This window comes from Pan paniscus, chromosome 4 (genome assembly GCF_029289425.2).
Source record: "Pan paniscus chromosome 4, NHGRI_mPanPan1-v2.0_pri, whole genome shotgun sequence".
Classification (NCBI taxonomy): domain Eukaryota; kingdom Metazoa; phylum Chordata; class Mammalia; order Primates; family Hominidae; genus Pan; species Pan paniscus.
The window spans coordinates 114,881,285-114,904,364 of NC_073253.2; the positions used below are offsets into that span (position 1 = coordinate 114,881,285).

General features: G+C 37.4%; 1 non-coding gene across 1 annotated transcript; it reads right to left on the bottom strand.

Moving 5' to 3' along the window:
• Nucleotides 1-7,334: 7,334 nt before the first annotated feature.
• Nucleotides 7,335-7,438, bottom strand: LOC112439985 (small nucleolar RNA U13). Its single transcript, XR_003028199.1, has one exon. It is a non-coding gene; the product is annotated as a small nucleolar RNA U13 (small nucleolar RNA).
• Between the last annotated feature and the right edge of the window lie 15,642 nt (nt 7,439-23,080).

Sequence of the window (23,080 nt, forward strand, 5' to 3'; positions counted from 1 at the left end):
CAAAAAACCCTTCAAAAAATCAATGAATCCAGGAGCTGGTTTTTTGAAAAGATCAACAAAATTGATAGACTGCTAGCAAGACGAATAAAGAAGAAAAGAGAGAAGAATCAAATAGATGCAATAAAAAATGATAAAGGAGATATCACCACTGATCCCACAGAAATATAAACTACCATCAGAGAATACTATAAATGCCTCTCCACAAATAAACTAGAAAATCTAGAGGAAATGGATAAATTCCTTGACACATACACCCTCCCAAGACTAAACCAGGAAGAATTTGAATCTCTGTACAGACCAATAACAGGCTCTGAAATTGAGGCAATAATTAATAGCTTACCCACCAAAAAAAGTCCAGGACCAGATGGATTAACAGCCGAATTCTACCATAGGTACAAGGAGCAGATGGTACCATTCCTTCTGAAACTATTCCAAGCAATAGAAAAAGAGGGAATCCTCCCTAACTCATTTTATGAGGCCAGCAACATCCTGATACCAAAGCTGGGCAGAGACACAACAAAAAAAGATAATTTTAGACCAATATCCCTGATGAACATTGATGCAAAAATCCTCAATAAAATACTGGCAAACTGAATCCAGCAGCACATCAAAAAGCTTATCCACCGTGATCAAGTGGGCTTCATCCCTGGGATGCAAGGCTGGTTCAATGTATGCAAATCAATAAACGTAATCCAGCATATAAACAGAACCAATGACAAAAAACACATGATTATCTCAATAGTTTCAGAAAAGGCCTTTGACAAAATTCAACAACACTTCATGCTAAAAACTCTCAAGAAATTAGGTATTGGTGGGACATATCTCAAAAAAATAAGAGCTGTCTATGACAAACCCACAGCCAGTATCATACTGAATGGGCAAAAACTGGAAGTATTCCCTTTGAAAACTGGCACAAGACAGGGATGCCCTCTCTCACCACTCCTATTCAAGATAGGGTTGGAAGTTCTGGCCAGGGCCATCAGGCAGGAGAAGGAAATAAATGGTATTCAATCAGGAAAAGAGGAAGTCAAATTGTCCCTGTTTGCAGATGACATGATTGTATATCTAGAAAACCACATCATCTCAGCCCAAAATCTCCTTAAGCTGATAGGCAACTTCAGCAAAGTCTCAGGATACAAAATCAATGTGCAAAAATGACAAGCATTCTTATACACCAATAACAGACAAACAGAGAGCCAAATCATGAGTGAACTCCCATTCACAATTGCTTCAAAGAGAATAAAATACCTAAGAATCCAACTTACAAGGGACGTGAAGGACCTCTTCAAGGAGAACTACAAACCATTGCTCAATGAAATAAAAGAGGATACAAACAAATGGAAGAATGTTCCATGCTCATGGGTAGGAAGAATCAATATCGTGAAAATGGCCATACTGCCCAAGGTAGTTTATAGATTCAATGCCATCCCCATCAAGCTACAAATGACTTTCTTCACAGAATTGGAAAAAACTACTTTAAAGTTCATATGGAACCAAAAAAGAGTCCGCATCGCCAAGTCAATCCTAAGCCAAAAGAACAAAGCTGGAGGCATCATGCTACCTGACTTCAAACTATACTAGAAGGCTACAGTAACCAAAACAGCATGATACTGGTACCAAAACAGAGATATAGACCAATGGAACAGAACAGAGCCCTCAGAAATAATGCTGCATATCTACAACTATCTGAACTTTGACAAACCTGACAAACACAAGAAATGGGGAAAGGATTCCCTATTTAATAAATGGTGCTGGGAAAACTGGCTAGCCCTATGTAGAAAGCTGAAACTGGATCCCTTCCTTACACCTTATACAAAAATTAATTCAAGATGGATTAAAGACTTAAATGTTAGACCTAAAACCATAAAATCCTAGAAGAAAACCTAGGCAATACCATTCAGGACATAGGCATGGGAAGGACTTCATGTCTAAAACACCAAAAGCAATGGCAACAAAAGACAAAATTGACAAATGGGATCTAATTAAACTAAAGAGCTTCTGCACAGCAAAAGAAACTACCATCAGAGTGAACAGGCAACCTACAAAATGGGAGAAAATTTTTGCAATCTACTCATCTGACAAACAGCTAATATCCAGAATGTACAATGAACTCAACCAAATTTATGGGAAAAAAACAAACAACCCCATCAAAAAGTGGGCAAAGGATATGAACAGACACTTCTCAAAAGAAGACATTTATGCAGCCAAAAGACACATGAAAAAATGCTCATCATCACTGGCCATCAGAGAAATGCAAATCAAAACCACAATGAGATACCATCTCACACCAGTTAGAATGGCTATCATTAAAAAGTCAGGAAACAACAGGTGCTGGAGAGGATGTGGAGAAATAGGAACACTTTTACACTGTTGGTGGGACTGTAAACTAGTTCAACCATTGTGGAAGTCAGTGTGGCGATTCCTCAGGGATCTAGAACTGGAAATACCATTTGACCCAGCCATCCCATTACTGGGTATATACTCAAAGGATTATAAATCATGCTGCTATAAAGACACATGCACATGTATATTTATTGTGGCACTATTCACAATAGCAAAGATTTGGAGCCAACCTAAATGTCCAACAATGATAGACTGGATTAAGAAAATGTGGCACATATACACCATGGAATACTATGCAGCCATAAAAAATGATGAGTTCATGTCCTTTGTAGGGACATGGATGAAGCTGGAAACCATCATTCTCAGTAAATTATCACAAGGACAAAAAACCAAACACCGCATGTTCTCACTCATAGATGGGAATTGAATAATTAGAACACATGGACACAGGAAGGGGAACATCACACACCGGGGCCTGTTGTGGGGTGGGGGCAGGGGGGAGGGATAGCATTAGGAGATATACCTAATGTTAAATGATGAGTTAATGGGTGCAGCACACCAACACGGCACATGTATACATATGTAACAAACCTACACGTTGTGCTCATGTACCCTAAAACTTAAAGTATAATATAAAAAAATCACCTAGAATGTATTTCACATTTTTAATTCTTTCTCAGGGGTATTAGAAAAATGCAGTTGTTCCATTTTTGAAAAATAATATTTGCTGCTGTTGTTAAAAGGGAGTAATGTTGGCAGTAATCACATCAGTGTTATTTTTCATCAAATGTGAGTACTCTTAGACTAGTTATTAGCAAAGTCAAGCTGATATTCCAGGAACCGATGAAGTAGATACTTCTGGAAATGCAGACTAAAGATAGCTGGAGGAGTTGGTCTTCCGCCTTTCTGGAATACCTACTCCTCTAGCCCTACCATACTGTCCTCCCTATCTGTGTGGCTTGCAATATTGCTCAAAGCTTAACTTTTATTACAGATACCTCCTCTGCCATGATGCCTTTTCTGATCTTCCCCAGCTGCCTGTTACTTCTCTGTCTCTAGATTCATAGCACTAGAGAGTTATGTATTTGTCTTATGGCATTTACATTCTGCCTTGGTTATGGTATTTGTGTTCTTGTCAAGACTCCCTCTTGCAACCTACGTCCCATCCTAAAATCCTTATTTGTCCTGTTGTACTTAGCCAACATGAAGTTGGCATCTAATATTTGTGGTATTGAATCAAATAGGGGGAAAAATCCCAAACCTAATTGGTTTATTTAAATACTCTCATATAGAAGACAATTTGTAAAAACAAAATGGGCATCTGAGGACAGTCCCCTGAGTGTTTTGTGTTATGTTGGTGTTAGCATTAATGGTCTCTGCAGGACACCACTTTATACCCAAGGAAAAATTTAAAATATGTCATTCCATCATTGTGTTTTTATGAGGCAATGCTAATTTAACTAGCAAAATACTTTCCACTATTTTGATTGCATGAACTGCTTTTTTAGTGTATTATTTTGGGGTGTGTAAATTTTTGGCAACTGTCTGGATTAAACAAACAAAAACTAAGAATGCTATGAAATAAGACCACTTATAAGGCTCATTACATTTTGACTTTGAGCAACTATCTAATTACCTTAAGTTCAAAGCTAATTACGGAATTCCATGTAATAATGCTTTACATTTGTCTAGTGCTCAGATGTTTACAAAGTGCGTTCATCTGCAGAATTCATTCAACCAATCAACTAGTCAATTAGCAAATTAATCTTTTAACCGAAATTCCTTTAAAACCATTACATAATGAATATCAACAAGCTTGATTTGGCGATTCCTAAAATAAATAAGGGAAAGGTCTTGTTCTCCAAAGGCTTTCAGTTGAGTGAGGGGAGACAGAAATATAAACAAGTAAGTGGACTAAAATGTTGTGATTGAAGTCTGTATACACCACAGTGGGGTCACAAGGCAGGCAGTGGGGGCTGTTCTTATTAGAAACATATAGAGTGAAGTCCTATTTGATTCTTACTAATGTTACTGTTGTCTGCAGTTGGCAGTTGAGGGATCCAACTCAGAGAAGTAAAGCATTTTTTTTCTGAGGTGACCCTACTCTTAAGATTGCTGAAGTGAATTGTCCCACCCTACAGCATCTCTTCTCTACCCACACAGTTGCTAGGATGTAAATCCTCATGTTCTAGCTGATATGAGAAAGAGAAGAAGGTAATACCAGTGAGCCTGAAATGGGGGATTATGTTTATTCAGAAAGAGCCTGTTTCCCAGAGTAACAAGAAAAATGACTTGATTGAAAATGTTACTCATCCAGAAAAGAAGAGAGAAAGGCAGACCCAAAGGCAGGGTTTTGAGCTGGAAACAGTGGCTTTGCTAAGATTTACAGGCCTGTGGGATTTCACATTTGCATAAAGTATTAAGGAAAGTTATTTGAAAAATATTCAAATTACTTTGACGTCATTTTCCCCTAGGTAATATAGAAACTCATATTTTGGAGATTGGGCTTCTATTAACACAAACTTTTGAAAGGAGTGGGGTTTATAAGGATGACCTATTTCTCCTGCTATCACCATCCCCAGACTCCAATTTAATTTTGTTTTTATTCTGGCCACTAAAAGCCACTAGTTTTTTCATGGAAAAGATGCTTCTCTTTAGTCATACGTTTACCGTATGGTGCCAGATTTCACTAAGTTGGTGGCATATTGATTTGCAAAGTGCCTTAAGAAGACATCCATGTGCATTTAGGATAACAATGGCAAAAGCAGCTTTGTATTGGTACATATTTTCTTTGTTCTCCAAAAGAATTCCTAGCGTTGGATGTTAGAATGCAGCATTGCTTAAAGATGCCTAATATGAGCGAAAATTGCCCAGAAACTGTGATGGGAGGGGATTGGTCTTTATTTTCTTTCCCTCTGAATTTCATGTAATTACATGAGAATTGTGAGCTGGAGTGCTAAATTTTATAAATTACTAAATTTTAATACCAATAGTTAGGGAAGCAGGTATCTTAACTCACCTGAAAACAAGTTTCTATTTCTCCAATGGACTAAGCAGCTCTTTATTTTTCATGATCCCTTATAGGTTAATAAAGCTTTCAGATGATCTCCTCTGACTCTCAAGAACTCCTAGGGGGAAGCATAGGAGATATTATCTGCAAAAAATGTGTTTACACTAATGAAGAAACTGAAGCCCAGACTGAGGCTCTAGATAACAATAACAATGAGTTTTTTGTTATCCTCTGAAGGAATGCTGCTTAATTTTCCATATTATATTGCTTCTTTATAGAGAAATGCTCTCACGGTCATAGATGGTCCCTAACCCTGACCTACTCTTTTTCAAACACATGTGATTAGTTTCAAGGGAACCCGAATGAGAAAATGGATAATTCAGTACCAGCCCATCATACTTACAAGAAAAGTAACAGAAATCATATAACCCGGCGGTACAATAGTTTGAATTACTTTAATATATAAAGAGCAGCACCTAATTAAATTCTAAGCATCAAAAATTGTATATCTTTGACAGAGAACACCTGCAGCAGAAGAGTTAGTTTGTATGAGCACAGCTCAGTAGGGATCCTCATTATAACACTGTATGCAGTTTAAATTGTAGGAAAAGGAAAGGAGGTGATATTACGAATATAAGCTCATTTTCTCAGGCTGCATGAACTTGGAGTTTTAAAAGGGGTCATATAAATGGTAATAACCCATATTTTTTGGCTTTTGATCCTTCCGGCTATTACAAACCTCTATGTCCTTTCTACCCACCCACAGTGGAGTCCCCAGGGGTGGTCTGTCTGTGCTGGCTAGTTCTATCAACCACCCAGGAATTTCTGATGTTATTTTCCCCCCGCCCTGCTTCTGGCCTCATGTTGATAGGTGGGCTGCCTTCGGAGGGGGGGATAGCCTTTGCTCTCAGTCAGTGCCCTCTCCTGGTACCATTTTTGCCTATGCCTCTGATTTCTTTCTTGGAGTTCTTGATGTAAGCTGGGTGGAAGTGGGATAATGCCTTCTTCTCCCTTTGGGGATACACGCGGATCTCAAAGCAAGGTTTTTAGTATATATATATATTTATTTTTAGATGTACAGCCTTCTCTCTTTTTAGTACTGAGATCTGAGGCCATGAGGGCAGGTATGGTATGGACAAAGCTGGAAAAAAGCTTAAATGCTGTGTTAAGACCATCACCTGGTCCTCCGTTTGGCTCCTCATGAAAACAGACTTTAGCTTTACTTGATCCATTAGTTTGCCAGAGTGGCTCAGAATCCCAGCACTAAATAGAACCTAGACTCAAGCTTGGGCATCCAAAAATGTCAGTATTTTGTGCTCAACCCAGGGCTGACTTTTTTCCCCTTCTATTTTCTGTTCTCTTTCTTGTATTCTTGACTTCTGATTCTTTGGTTAATTGAATTTCTTTTATCCTTGGTTTGTGAAAGCTGCTTTGAAAGCCAAAACTCCTTAGGTCAGGTCTATCTCACTGACAAAAGGGAAGGAATGAAGGAAAACCCACTGAAGCAGTTATGTATTTCCAATTAGAAGAGGGACATTCTATTTCCTTCTAGTGGTGAGTGACATCAAATCAGCTAAAAAAGGATATCATTACCTAGGGATAAGAAGTAAGAACTCTGAAACTCAGTGATGTTGTACATATACAACAAAACAAATCTAAACTTGGATTAAAAAGCAGTGTTTAAAATTAACCCAGGAAGGCAGAGCTTGCTGAATTTGCATTTGTGGGTGGCAAGTATCTAGAGGCCCTGTTCTTGTTTTACTGTCTGGAGAGAGGTGAATGTCCCCTTTCTGAATTGGAACTGCTAAGAAAATTGCTGAGGAGCCGCCCTCTCCCTTTATATTCCTGGCATCTCTTCAAGCTACCTCAAGCTCACGAAAATCGCAGAGGATCAGATGCCATCTGACAGTTTGCAAATTATTTGTTGGAAGGTGTTTCTCAACCAAGTAATACTTTTATTTTTATTTTTATTTTGTTTTCAGGTCAGACAGGTAATGTGCCAATGTCATAACAAGGTTCAAGGGTGGCACATCTCTCACACGTGCTTGAACACCCAGTCATCATGCTCATGAGCTACAAGAGGATCACTCAACCAAATAACACTTTTAGAAGGCAGAACAATGCAGTAATCTGGGTGCAGGAGGCCTGGAATTTCTCTTTTTTATTAACTATGACACCTTTTCAGGGTTAACTCCCTTCTCTACCTCCCTTGGTCTTTTCTTTTGTAAATAGGCTTCATCTACATGATCCCACCTTCTCCAAAATGCAGAGTCTACAATTGTGGAATAGGCCTTCCTACCCAGTGAGTTTCTTCAGACCCCAATGGAAAGTTTCTAGTTGTGAGGGGAGATGTTTTCTCTTACATTTATAGAGCACCTCCTAGGTATCAGGTATTGTGCAAGGCACACTTTACATGTGTCACTTAGTAGTGATGGCGATGATGATGATGATGATGATGACAAACACACTGCCCATATTCTGTGCTAGACACTGTTCTAATCAGTTTACATATATTCACCTGTCTAAATCCTCATCACAAACTCTATGGAGTTGGTACGATTATGATCTTCATTTTGCAAATGAAGAAATAAACAGATAAACAAAAGAGAGCCCAAGGTCCTAGAGCTGGCCTCAGTATTCACAAACAACATAACAGTTGTCCTATGTTTATAGATGAGGAAATTGGGGTTCTAACTAACTATGGAAAACTGCCTGTGGTCACAGAGCAAGTAAGTAGCGCACCTGGAAATCAAACTCATATCAAAATCATTTCAGATCCCAAGCTCTTTCCACTTTGCTGCTTTGTCTTCCCAGAGGCATTTTTGCTTTGTTTTAAACCACACAGCATGTCACTTTTGATGAAATAAAAGTTTGCCAAATGAAAAGCAGATTAATGAGATATTTGGGATGCTTTGCAGTAAATAAGTCTGTTTCAGAATTCTCATCTTCTCCCACTCAACCTGCTAAAGCCATAACAATAACAATTACCTCAGCCTGGTTAAGGCAGTGTGGGAGTGAACCTCTTAATTTTATTGCTCAGGGTAGACACTGGAGACCAACAACATTTTCCTTTAGCTTGCTGAGGTACAGGTCAGAAATGGGACATATCAGGTGTTGGCTTTCCCCATCAACCACTTCTTGTTCCTCTTGCTTTAGCCATGTCTTGGAACACCATTAATTTAGGAGAGAAGTTGAGCTTAAAGTAGGCTCAACATTAAAAATATAATAAATGTCAATGCCAACCTGTTTGTCAAATAGATTGGAACTAGAGCTTCAACACGACTGCCTGGGACTTGAGGAGGGCATTTTTTTTTTTTTTTTTAAATAATAGTTGATCTTAGATAATCCCTGAAAATCTTCAAACATCCCTTGTGAAAATGAGAGACCAGAACAGAAATGTGATTATTTCTAGATGATATGCAACTGAACTTGAAGCCAGATGCTCACATTTATATTCAAGAAGAATGTGGGTGTCTACTTATGCTAGGTGTCGGGAATATGAGGGATATGAAGAAAAGCAAGTCTCAGTCCCTTCTTTATGAGCGAGTAATCTTTTTAAGGGAAATGAGATGTAAGCTGTAATAATCTGTGCTGTGAGGGAAGCATGCCATTTACTGCCTATTTACAAGTATTGTGTCAAGTGCTTTATACAGGAACATGGCAAGGTAAAGGGTATTATCCCCATTTCCAGGGAGGAGGGAAACTTGTACTGGGCTGATGGCTTGTTTATTAGTGCAGCTGAAATTCAAACCCAGGTGGTTCTAATGCCAGACTTGTGCTCTTTCTCCTACATTTTGCTATCAACCAAACAGAATATCATTTGGCAATTAATGGTTTAACTTATTAGGCATGCCTTCACAGGAGTTAAAGGTTTATGTAGGTAGCTCACCAAGTTGCATGACATTTTGAGACAATTATTTTTGACCTGAGGAGATTTGGAAGAATCTTGAGCAAATCAAATCTAGAAATCAAAGCAAATATGTAATAAACATTTAACAAATATTAGGTATTATTATTGTTGTCAATGTTGCATTAAGATTAGGCTGGCATAAAACATTAGAATCTGTTCAGTGCATGGAACAATTACATTAAACACAAGAGTATACTCTATCACCTACTCAAGAGTAGGGTAAAGAAATAACCATGAAACCAGGTGGTAAGAGTTTCTACAGCACTGATTGCAAATATTTATCTTTGTGGCCCCAGTAATTTTGAGAGCTGTACATAGTGGGTCCTCAATAAATGTTGAATAAATGAATGTTTTATTTTGCTGATTTTTAAAAGACTTTTCTACCTATAAAAAATAAAAGGAAAGTACACAACAAAACCTTTCACCCATTTATTGTGCCTTTATGTTTCTGGGCTAAGGCTTATGGATGGTCTTCAGGTTGGGGATAGAAGAGTCCTAGTTATCATTTGGCTAGATTACTTGGGAATAAATAATGGTTTTGAATTTTGACTTGGCTACTTCAGAATGCCTGGATCAGGTCAGCAAGAGTTAATGTGATGTGTATACCAAAGAACTAGTCTTAGATGAAGTATTTACGATGGAGAAAGTAAGAACACAACTCTTATTTTGTTTTGGTCAGGGCTTAGTTGGAATATCGTGTGCAGTTGTGGGAAATGTACATTAAGACAAATATAAAGCAACTAGGACACATTAGGGGAAACTTGGATGGCAACAGGCTAATAAAATCTGAATGCTTGGAGGATAGGACTGTGTAGCTTATGAAAAGACTTAAAGGGCTGAGATAATAGTCTTGAGATTTTAGGAGGGCTGTCTTATGGAAGAGGAATGCAGACTTGTTCTCTGTGGCCCCAAAGGAAGCAACTAGAAACAACAGACTCTGGGAAGTAGATTTGGCCTTACGAAGAAAAGTTTTCTATCATACTTGCCCAGAGATATAGTTTTCTTTAGAAAGTGGTGAGTTACCAGCCCCTGAAACTTTGCCAGGTGACTACTTGGTGGAGCCATTGTAGAGGAAATTCAAGGGTAGCATGGGGACTGGATTTCACAAACACCAGAGTCCTTCCCAATCCTGAGCATCTCAGCAACTGCTGGATTATCTTTCCAGGCTTTGCCTCCACATCAAGGAGGTGGGACTGGTCACCAGGGTTGGGATATAGTTTTGGGGGAAGAATGATGGATGGTAGGAGATGGAAAGAATCCACAGTGATAGAGCAGTTGCTTTGTCCATTATAATTCTGGTCTGCCATTTTTTATTTTGACTTTTCTATACACTGCACACACCTGCTTTAGACTGTGGGAACTAGGAGGCCCAGAGACTACAACAATCTAATTTGTGATCTTCAACTTAGAACTTCAATATGTCATGCAATTGGGTTCTTAGAAATGTTATTTGACAATGATGTTATCAGGTATTAAATATTTTCAGGCTTCAATGGTATGACAGTCTAACTTGGCTACTCCAATTTTAGGTTTATAAAACTTGTGGCTGCTTCCTTTCTCTGGAGGAAGACAGAACTTGAGTCATTTCCAAAATTGCAATGAGATAGAAATTTTGGGACACCTGAAAGACAGAGAACCAATAAAAAGGTTCCACATATCCAAGCAGTCTTAAAAATTACCCACATGGTAGATGCACTGCTTCCAGCTCTCTGTCAGGTTGGAATCTTCAACTGTTCAGATACTCTTAAGCTTCTCTGACCCCTTTCTACCCACTAAAGAACTGAATGTGAATGACAGAAGGTTTTTGCTCATAGGTTACAGCTAAACTCCTTTAGTGACAAACAGTAAGTATTCCAGCAAAAGGAGTAGGAGGTTGACCACTTTATTGTTTTTCTCAGGGCAGATATTGTGAGCTCATGCAGCATGTAATCTTCAGTGACCTCAATTATTGCATCTAGGAAAAAGTTTCTCTCTAATCATTTATAGAACTATAAACAGCAGGAAGGCATGATTTATAGACCAAGAGGCATTGTAAGCATGGGATTTGCCAGCAATTCATATTCCCCCCTCTCACTGTGGATACACTGCCCATCTCTTGGAAGGGACACTGAAACCTTGGCCAAAGCCTGTTAATCCCATTTACTTTCATGGATTGATGTCAAGGGTATCAGGTCCATGGAGATTTTCAAACTCTACAAAACAGGTTCAGTGGAAGATGTGGCTCAGTTCAGAGTTATCCTTTTGGGCCAGGAGTTTTCCTAGGCACCAGCAATCATCTGAGCCTGCTTTGTAAGGGTTGCTTCTCTTGCTTCTCATTTATACACAGCAACAAAGTGTCTGATGGGAAGGTTTCCTTTAGAATTGTGCATTTTATCCAAATCTCTGGGCTCTTCTATAATTAAATTTTGATTGCTGTGTAGTTATTTGAACTTCTGTGAATCTCTGTTCTACTGAACAGTAATAATGTCTGCTAACATTATTAATTTGGCTATGGGTATATATATAAAATATGTTCCTTATGTTCTTAATACATTGCTTCATACAGGCACACTATCTCAGGAAGATCTAGTCTGTTGCAAATTTATGCAGAAGTTGAATATTTTTGTTGTTTTCTCACCACCACCGTCATCTACCTGCTAACCAGATACTATTCCCTCTCTTCCCTGTTTCCATGTCCTTTATTCCATTAAGAAATGGTTTAATTCCTGACTTGTTTTCCTCTAATCATTGCTAAAACATTGGTTGATAATGGTTTAAATTAAGGTATCACTTCTCACAAAAGTACTTGTATTTTAATAAGAAAATTTGAAAGTTAAATATTCAAAGTGCTGACTCTCCATGGTTAAATTTTAGGCAGTGGAAAAAATAGTTTTTGGTAAAGATAAAGGGAGTTGGGTTTATTACGCAAGACAAGCAGCATTCTCACTTTGCTTCAGATACGTGGGTATGGTGACAGGCCTGACAAATCCCTCCTTTTACAGATAAATGCAGAGATTACACTTCTGTGCTTGTGTGAAGAAAAGTAAAAGAGAAACCAGTTGGGACATTGTTTGGGCCAGGGAGAAACAAGATCCAGTACTTTAGCAATTTATTTAGGCTTTCGTTTTTATTTTGAGGGGGAGGTGGCGAGTAGGGGAGCTTAAACTAAGTTCAAGGAGCTGTGGAGAATCCAGAGATGAGAAATTATAGCCTCTACTTTCCAAGGATTTATATCCTGTGTTGTGGGGAAATCAGATACGTTCATTAATAGACTGACCTGAAGGCAGAATATGAAAAGGGCTATCATAGAAGAACAACTAACATGCTATAAATATGTGTAGTCCAGGCTGGGCGTGGGGGCTCATGCCTGTAATCACAGCACTTCGGGAGGCCAAGGCAGGCCTGTGGTCAGGAGTTCAAGACCAGCCTGGCCAACATGGTGAAACCTTGTCTCTACTAAAAATACAAAACTTAGCTGGGTGTGGTGGCTGGTGCCTGTAATCCCAGCTACTTGGGAGGCTGAGGCAGGAGAATTGCTTGAATCCGGAAGGTGGAGGTTGCAGTGAGCTGAGATTGCGCCACTGCACTCTAGCCTGGGCAACAGAGTAAGACTCTGTCTCAAACAAAACATAACAAATCAAAACAAAACAAAAACCAAAACAAACCAAAAAACCAAAAATGTGTAGTCCATTCCCAATGGGATATCTGAAAAGGCTTCTTATAGAAAGTGGAACTTTAAAACAAATTGTACTTTGAACATTTGTGCTATTGAAAGAAACAACTTGAGCAAGGACCTGCACTCTATTTCAAGAGGGAAACTTGGCTTGCTTGAATAGAAGCTAAAGGGGAGTGTTGTGCTGTAGGCTAGAAAATTCAGTAAGGATTCCACCCCTGCAGGGCTTTGAATGTTTGGTTGAATATTTTAGACTTTATTCTCCTCATATTAGGAAGGCATTTAAGATTTGAGCAGGAAAGTAATATTCTTTAAAAAAGTGTCTCCAGCCAGGATGGATTAAAGTGATGGAATGATATGCTCATTTGTCCACCATTTGGGGAACGGTGGAAGACTGCCTCTAATTCATAAGATGTGCATTGTATCTACAGAAGCAAAATAAGCAGCATATCTTAATGCATAATCTTCGTCCCATATATGTGTTCCTTTTTTATCTTGGAGCAAATATTTGGCAGCCAAGTCTTTAAAGTAATAAGAGCAAAACATATTTGGAATAATTGTTTCAGAACCATTTGTTATTTTGCACAGAACTATGAGCAAATAGGATTGAGCTAAGGCATTTACCATATTGTGTGGTTCTGCAGAGGCTGCCATGCTATTATATACACTTTTATCTTGGGTAAAACTCTGTGGCTGCTGCTGCCACAATTACTCAAAGACCCAATGTGTCAAAAAAATAATCGAAATAGCAAAGTGAGAGTCAAGAGTTTTTCCGTTGTTTCTTGAAGTCTTAGAAAGATTGTTTCCTTTGTATTCCCTATATTCAGAATATAAAAGCCTCTCAGAAATCCAATCTTTACTAGGTCAAACATTTCAAAAGGGAGTAAAATTATTTTGCAGTCGCTTTTCAGTTTAAGGCATGTGCTTTAGGAACTTCCAATCTTCCTCCTATTTATGAATAAGAAAAACAAAACAAAAAACTAAGTAAATGCCATATAATCCCAGCTACATTGTCCTCATGTAAACATCCTAACACAGCATGATGGAAAAAGTTCCAAATTGTGATCTCAGAGATCTGAGTTCCAGCCCTAGTTTTGTGAAAATATAGCTTGATGGGTTTGTCAAATTTTGTATTTAATGATAAGGAATTAGGATTTTTTTATCCGGTGTCTGTGCTATTCAGCAGTACTGTTCACAAGCATTTAAAAAAATAGAGACAGGGTCTTGCTCTGTTGCCCAGGCTTCCGTGCAGTGGTGCAATCATAGTTTAGCTCACTGCAGCCTTGAACTCCTGGGCTCAAGTGATCCTCCTGCTTCCTTTCAAGTAATGGATTCTACAGGTGTGCACCACCACATCTGGCTAATTTTTTATTTTATGTTTTGTAGAGACAGGGGCTTGCTATGTTGCCCAGGCTGATCTTGAACTCCTGGTTTCAAGTGACTTTCCCACCTCTGCCTCCAAAGTGCTGGGATTCTAGGCATGAGCTTCTGTGCCTGGTCACAAGTATTTTTGACTCAGGACTCTAGAATATGGAGTGGCACATGATAAGATTATATTTCCTGGTCAATGATTTTGAGTGGAAGTGATCTGTATGACTTCTAGGTCAGAACATTTAATGCCCAAGTGAGACTTTCCAGAATTCTCTTTCCTTCTGTAATGCCTGGAAATTTTCCAGAAAGTGGTGGTTTTATAAGCCTGGGTGCAAGGGTGAGGACAATGAGGAGCAAGCTCCCAGCTGACCCACAGAGAGCATGCACTAGGAGCAGGAAACCTTGGTTGTTTTAAGCCACTGAGATTTTTATGGGTTATTTGTTAACAATAGAATAAGCAAGCTTATTCTTGATTGACATAGTCTCTAAAGAGTGTAATGGTGATGAATGAGGGAAAGTTTCATACTTACAGAAGATCTTCTTTTTTCTTAAATTAAAATTGTACAGACCTTTCTATAGATAGATGTTAAAACTACTTTTAGGGGAAGCAAGCTTCCTATCAGTGGGAATATTGAAATATGGACTGGGCAACCTCTTGATGGAGGTTGCTATAGAAATTGAAGAATAAATGGTGGTTAGAGAATTTCAAAGTTCATTCTAGTTTAAAGGTATTTAGATTTGCAATTCCTGAGGGTAACTCTTGCACATTTTTGCAGCAGGTATAGTTTATAAATTGCTTTCTCCAGTGTTAACTTATTTGCTCTCCTGTGAATAGCAAGAAATTTTATCTACTGTGCCTTCCATAGAGACTTGCAGAGGTGTTAAGAAAAATGTATTTTGTAGGAGAAGCAAGATAATTCTTTACCTGAATCCCATAGTGACGAACCTCAACCTTTTAAAAAAATTTTTTAAAAATTTTTGTGAGTATATAGTAGGTATATATATTTATGGGGTACATGAGATGTTTTGCTGTAGGCATACAATGTGGAATAATCACATCATGGAAAATGAAATATCCATCCCCTCAAGCATTATCCCTGTGTTACAAACAATCCAATTACATTCTATTAGTTATTTAAAAATGTGCAAATAAATTATTATTGACTATAGTCAACCTGTTGTGCTATCAAGTACTAGGTCTTATTTGTTCTTCCTAGCTATTTTTTTTTTTGTACACATTAACTATCTCCACCATCCCCTCAACCTCCCACGACCCCTCCCAGCCTCTGGTAATTATCCTCCTACTCTCTATCTGTGTGAGTTCAATTGTTTTGATTTTAAAATCCCCCAAATAAGTGAGAATATGCGATATTTGTCTTTCCCTGCCTGGCTTATTCCAATTAGCATAATGACCTCCAGTTCCATCATGTTGTTGCAAATAACAGGATCATTCTTTTTTTTTATGGCTGAATAGTACTCCATTGTGTATATGTGCCACATTTTCTTTATCTATTCATCTGTTGATGGACACTTAGGTTGCCTCCAAATTATGGCTATTGTGAGCAGTGCTGCAACAAACATAGGAGTGCAGCTATCTCTTCAATATACTGATTTCCTTTCTTTTGGGTATATACTCGGTAATGGGACTGCTGGATCATATGGTAGCTCTATTTTTAATTTTTTGAGGAATGATCACACCGTTCTCCATAGTGGTTGTACTAATTTACCTTCCTACCAACAGTGTACAAAGGTCCCCTTTGCTTTACATCCTCACTAGCATTTTTTATTGCCTGTCTTTCGGATTTAAGCCATTTTAACTAGGGAGAGATAATATCTCATTATAGTTCTGATTTGTATTTCTCTGATGATCAACGATGTGATGTTGACCACCTTTTCCTATGCCTGTTTGTCATTTGTATGTTTTCTTTTCATAAATGTCTATTCAAATATTTGGCCCACTGTAAAATCAGATTATTAGATTTTTCCCTTAGAGTTTTTGAGCTCCCTATATATTCTGGTTATTAATCCCTTGTCAGATCGGTAGTTTGCAAATATTTTCTCACATTCTGTGGTTGTCTCTTTACTTTGTTGACTGTTTCCTTTGCTGTACAGAAGCTTTTTAACTTGATGTAATCCCATTTGTCCATTTTTGCTTTGATTGACTGTGTTTGCCTCAAGAAATTTTTGTCCAGACCAATGGCCTCGAGAGTTTCCCCTATGTTTTCTTCTAGTAGTCTTATAGTTTGAGGTCTTAGATTTAACTCTTTAATCAATTTCAATTTGATTTTTGTATATGGTGAGAGATAGGAGTCTAGTTTCATTCTTCTGAATTTGGATATCCAGTTTCCCCAGCACTACTTACTGAGGAGATTGTCTTTTCCCCAGTGTATGTTTTTAGCACTGTTGTCAAAAATGAGTTCACTGTGGTTGTGTAGATTTGTTTCTGGGTTCTTTATTCTGTTCCATTGGTCAATGTGTCTGTTTTATGCTAGTACCATGCTGTTTTTGTTACTGTATCTCAATAGTATAATTTGAAATCAGGTAATGTGATTCCTCTAGTTTTGTTCTTTTTGCTCAGGGAAGCTTTGGCTATTCTGTGTCTTTTATGGTTTCATATAAATTTTAAGATTGTTTTTTCTATTTCTGTGAAGAATGTCATTAGTATTTATATAGGAATAGCACTGAATCAATAGATTGCTTTGGGTAGTATTGACATTTTAATAATACTGATTTTACAATCCGTTAACATGGAATAACTTTCCATTTTTTTGTATCCTCTTCAAATTCTTTAATCAATGTTTTATAGTTTTCATTATAGAGCTATTTCACTTCTTTGGTTAATTCCTAGGTATTTAATTTCATTTGTGGCTGTTGTAAATGAGATTACTTAAATTTTTTTTCAGATTGTTCACTATTGGTATATAAAAATGCTGCTGATTTTTGTATGTTGATTTTGTATCCTGCAACTTTACTGAATTTGTTTATCAGTTGTAATAGTTTTTCGGTAGAGTTTTTAGGTTTTTCCAAATATAAGAGCATATCATCTGCAAATAAGGATAATTTGACTTCTTTCTCTCTGATTTGGATGCCCATTATTTTTTGTCTTGTCTCATTGCTCTAGCTAGTACTTCCTGTACTATGTTGAATAACAAGGTTGAAAGTGGGCATCCTCATATTCCAAATCTTAGAGGAAAGGCTTTCAGTTTTTCCCCATTCAGTATGATATTACCTGTGGGTCTGTTGCATATGGCTTTTATTATATTGAGGTATGTTCCTTCTATACCTAGTTTTTCTAGGGGTTTTATCATGAAGGGATGTTGAATTTTATCAAATGCTTTTCCGATGTCAATTAAAAGGATCATATAGTTTTTGTCCTTCATTCTGTTGCTATGATGTATCACATTGATTTATTTGCATATGTTGAACCATGCTTGCATCCCTGGGATAAATCCCACTTGGTCATGGTGAATGATCTTTTTAACATATCGAATTTGGTTTGCTAGTATTTTGTTGAGGATTTTTGCATCAATATTCATCAGAGATATTGGCCTGCAGTTTTCTTTTTTGATGTGTCTTTGTCAGTTTTGGTAACGGGGTAACACTGGCCTCATAGAATGAGTTTGTAGGTAGTCCCTTCTCTATTTTTTGGAATAGTTTAAGTAGGATTGATATTAGTTTTTCTTTAAATGTTTGGTAGAATTCCGCAGTAAAGTCATTGAGTCCTGGCCTTTTCTTTACTGGGAGAAATTTTATTATGGTTTCATCTTGTTTCTTGTTATTGGTCTGTTCAGGTTTTGGATTTCTTCATGGTTCAATCTTGTAGGTTGTATGTATCTCGGAATTTGTCTATTTCTTCTAGGTTTTCCAATTTATTGGCATATAGCTGTTCATACTAGCCACTAATGATCGTCTGACTTTCTGCAGTATAAGTTGTAATGTCTCCTTTTTCATCTCTGATTTATTTGGATCTTTTCTCTTATTTTCTTACTCTGGCCAAAGGTTTGTCAATTTTGTTTAACTTTTCAAAAACCCAACTTTTTGTTTCATTGATATTTTGTATTGTTTTCATTCACTTTCACTTATTTCTGCTCTGATTTTTATTGTTTATTTGGTTAATTTTGCATTTGGCATGCTCTTGCTTTTCTAGTTCTTTAAGGTGCATTGTTAGCTTGTTTGAAGTTTTTCTTCCTTTTTGATGTTGTAGGCACTTGTAGGTATAAACTTCTCTCTTAGAGCTGCTTTTGCTGTGCCTCATAGGTTTTGGTATGTTGTGTTTCCATTATCATTTGCTTCAAAAATTTTTTCAATTTCCTTCTTAATGTCTTCATTGACCCACTGGTCATTCAGGAGCATATATTTAATTTCCACGTATTTGTATAGCTTCCAAAATTCCTCTTGTTATTGATTTCTGGTTTTATTTCATTGTGATCAGAGAAGATGCTTGATATGATTTCATCCTTTTGAATGTTTTTAGACGTCCTTGGTGACTTAACATATGATCTGTCCTTGGGAATAATCCATGTGCTGAGGAAAAAAATTTGTGTTCTGTAGCTACTGGATGAAATGATCTGTAAATATCTATTAGGTCAATTTGGTCTGTAGTGCAGACTAAGTTTGATGTTTCTTTGTTTATTCGTCTGCAAGATCTTTCCAATGCTGAATGTGGGGTGTTGAAGTCATCAGCTATTATTATATTGATGTCTATCTCTCTCTTCAGATCTAATAATATTTCCTTTATATATCTATGTGCTCCAGTGTTGCGTGCATATATATTTAAGATTGTTAAATCTTGCTGAATTGACCCCTTTATTATTGTATGGTGGCCTTTTTCATCTCCTTGCATAGTTTTTGTCTTAAAATCTATTTTGTCTGATGTAAGTATAGCTACTCCTGCTCCTTTTCAGTTTCCATTGGCATGGATTATCTTATTTCTCCCCTTTCTTTTATTTCTATGTGTGTCTCCATAGGTGAATTGTATTTCCTGTATGCAGCAGATCACTAGGTCCTGTTTTTTTTTAAAATCCACACAGCCATTCCATGTCTTTTGATAGACTAATTTAGTCCATTTCTATTCATTGCTAATATTGATAAGTAAGGACTTACTCCTACAATTTTTTTATTTGTTTTCTGGTCTTCTCTCCCTTCTTTCTTCTCTTTCTGTTTTCCTTTTAGTGAAGGTACTTTTCTTTGGTGATATGATTTAGTTTCTTGCTTTTCATTTTTTCTGTATTCATTGTATGTTTTTTGGCTTGAGGTTACTATGTGGCTTGCAAATAGTATCTTATAACCCATTATTTTAAGTTGATAACAACTGTTTGCATAAACAAGCAAGCCAAAGGAAAGTTAATAAAGATGTTATGCCTTAATTTTGTCTCCTGATTTTTAACTTTTTGTTATTTCTATTTATATCTTATTGTACTTTCTATGTCTTGAAAAGTTGTTGTAGTAATTACGTTTGATTTGTCCATCATTTAGTCTTTCTACTTAAGATAGTTTATACTCTGCAGCCACAGTTTTTTAATATTCTGTGTACTTACTATTACCAGTGAGTTTTTTTTTTTTTTACCTTCAGATGATTTCTTATTGCTCATTAACATCCTTTCTTTCTGACTGAAGCACTCCCTTTAGCATTTCTTGTAGAACAGGTGTGGTGTTGATTAAATCCCTCAACTTTTGTTTGTCTGAAAAAGTCTTTATTTTTCCTTCATGTTTGAAGGATATTTTCATGGATATATTATTCTAGGGTAAACTTTTTTCCTTCAGGACTTTAAATATGTCATGCCACTCTCTCCTGGTTTGTAAGGTTTCCACTGAAAAGTCTGGTGCCAGATGTATTGGACCTCCATTGTATGTTATTTGTTTTTTTCTTTTTTGCTTGCTGCTTTTAAGATCCTTTTTTTATTCTTGACCTTTGGGTGTTTGATGATTAAATGCCTTGAGCTTGTCTTCTTTGGGTTAAATCTGCTTGGTGTTCTATAACCTTCTTATACTTGGATATTGATATCTTTCTCTAGGTTTGGAAAGCTTTCTGTTATTATTCATTTGAATAAACTTTTAACTCCTATCTCATTCTCTCCCTCCTCTTTAAGGCCAACAACTTTTAGTTTTGCCCTTTTGAGACTATTTTCTAGATCCTGCAAGTGTGCTTCATTGTTTCTTTAAAATCTTTTTTCTTTTGTCTCCTCTGACTGTATATTTTCAAATAGCCTGTCTTTAAGCTCAATGAATTCTTTCTTCTTCTTGATCAATTCTTCTATTAAAGGACTCTGGTGTATTCTTCAGTATGCCAGTTGTGTTTTTCTTGTCTTCAATTTCTGCTTAATTATTTTTAATTATTTCAATCTCTTTGTTAAATTTGACGTATAGAATTCTGAGTTCCTTCTGCATGCTGTCTTGAATTTATTTGAATTTCCTCAAAACAGTTACTTTGAATTCCTTTTCTGAAAGATCACATATTTCTGTTTCTCCAGGATTGATTCCTGATGCCTTATTTAGTTCATTTGATGAGGTTATGTTTTCTCGGATGGTCTTGATACTTGTAGATGTTCGTCTGTGTGGGCATTGAAGAGATAGGTATTTACTGTTGTCTTCTCAGTCTGGACTTAGTACTTGTCCTTCTTGAGAATACTTTTTTTGAAAGGACTTTGGTGTTGTGATCTAAGCTGTATCTGCTTTAGGGGGCACCCCAGCCCAGTAACGCTGTGGTCCTTGCAGACTCCTAGAGGTACCACCTTGATGGTCTTGGACAAGATCTGGAAAAATTCTCTGTATTATCAGGCAGATACTTTTGTTCTCTTCCCTTACTTTCTCCCAAACAAACACAGTCTGTCTATTCTGAGCCACCTAGAGCTGGGGATGAAGTGACACAAACTCCCATGAGGCCACCACCACTATGATTGTACTGGGTCAGACCTGAAGGCAGCACAGCACTGGGTCTCACTGAAGGCATACTGTAACCACTCCCTGGCTACCACTTATGTTCACTTAAGGCCCTGGGACTCTACTGTCAGCAGGTGGTAAAGCCAGAGAGGCTTGTGTCCTTCCCTTCAGGGTGGCGAGTTCCCTGAGGCCCTATGCATTTTCAGAGATGCTGTCCAGAAGTCAGGGACTAGAGTCAAAAACCTTAGAAGTTTACCTGGTGTCCTATTGTTGTGCAGCTGAGCTGGCACTCAAACCACAAGATGCAGTCTTTCCCACTCTTCTCTCCCCTTTCCAAAGGAAGAGGAGCCACACCCCATGGTGTGAGTGGCAGTGGGATGCTCTTTCATAGCCATATTGCATGTTGCTCTTTTATAGCCACATTTGCTTTTCTCTCACTCTCACCCCCTCTTTCACCACTGGCAACCATTAATTGATTTTTCATTTTTATACTTTCCTTATTCCAGGAATGTTTTATAAGTGGAATTACACAGTATATAACATTTTGTCATTGACTTTTTTTCCCCCCTCTCTGCGTAATTCTCTGAAGATTCATCCAAGTTTGATCCATTTTATTGCTAAGTAGTATTCAAAGTAAGAAAGTACCACAGTTTGTTTAATAATTCACCCCTTGAAGGGCATCTGAGTTGTTTCTAGTTTTTGGCTATTATGAACAAGCTGTTATGTAGGTTTTTGTATGCAGGTTTTTCATTTCTTTGGGATAAATGCCCAATAATGTAATTGCTGGGTAATAAGGTAGTTATATGTTTCAGCTGCCATACTTTTGGCTATAACATTTTACATTTCTAGCAGCAATGTATGAATGATGCAACATCCTCATCAATATTTGATGTTGTCACTTTTTTATTGTAGTCATTCCAATAGTTGTGTAGTGATACACTGTGGTTTTACTTTGCATTTTCCCAATGGATAATGATATTGAATATCATTTCATGTGCTTAGCCTCCCGAGTACCTAGGACCAGAGCCATGTGCTACCACCCCCAGCTAATTTTTAAAAATTTCTTTTGTAGAGAAGGGTTCTTGCTGTGTTGTCCAGGTTGGTCTGGAACTCCTGGGCTCAAGGGATTCTCTCGCCTCCACCTCTCAAAATGCTGTAATTACAGGCATGAGCCACTCTGCATGGCCAGTGGTATTGTTTTAATTTTGGTGTTCACGTGTCTGTTGCTAATATATAGAAATACAATTGATGTAATTTTATCTTCTGCCCTGTAACTTTGCTGCATTCATTTATAGAAGTTCTCTCTCTCTCTTTCTTTTTTCTTTTTTCTTCCTTCTCTACCTTTGTTCCTCCTCTTCCTCCTCCTCCTCCTCCTTCTCCTCCCCCTCCTTCTCCTCTTCTTTCTGTAGATTTTCTGGGATTTTCTACACAATCATGTCACCTGGAAATAGGAAGTTTTATTTCTTTCATTCTCTCTTGTGTCACTTTTGTTTTCCTTTTTTTGCCCTTTGCACTGGCTTGAACATCCAGTTTTATGCTAAGAGCATTATTATTAAGAACATTGAGAGTAGACAGCTTTGCCATGTTCCTGTTCTTAGGAGAAAAACATTCAGTTTTACCATCAATGTTAGTGGTAGGCTTTATGTAGATTCTCTTTACTGAGTTGTGAAATTTCCTCTCTATTCCTATTTTTATAAGAACAACTTTAAAAAAAAAAAGATATGTGGTCTTGCTGTGTTGTCAGGATGGCCTCAAACTCCTGGGCTCAAGTGATCTTCTCACCTCAGCCCCCCAGTAGCTTGGACTATAGGAGTACCAAACCAACCCAGCTAGAATGAATATTTTAAAATGCTTTAAAAAGTTTTGCATCAGTTGATTTTCTTTTCTTCTTCAGCCTATGCGATTTTTCTTTTTT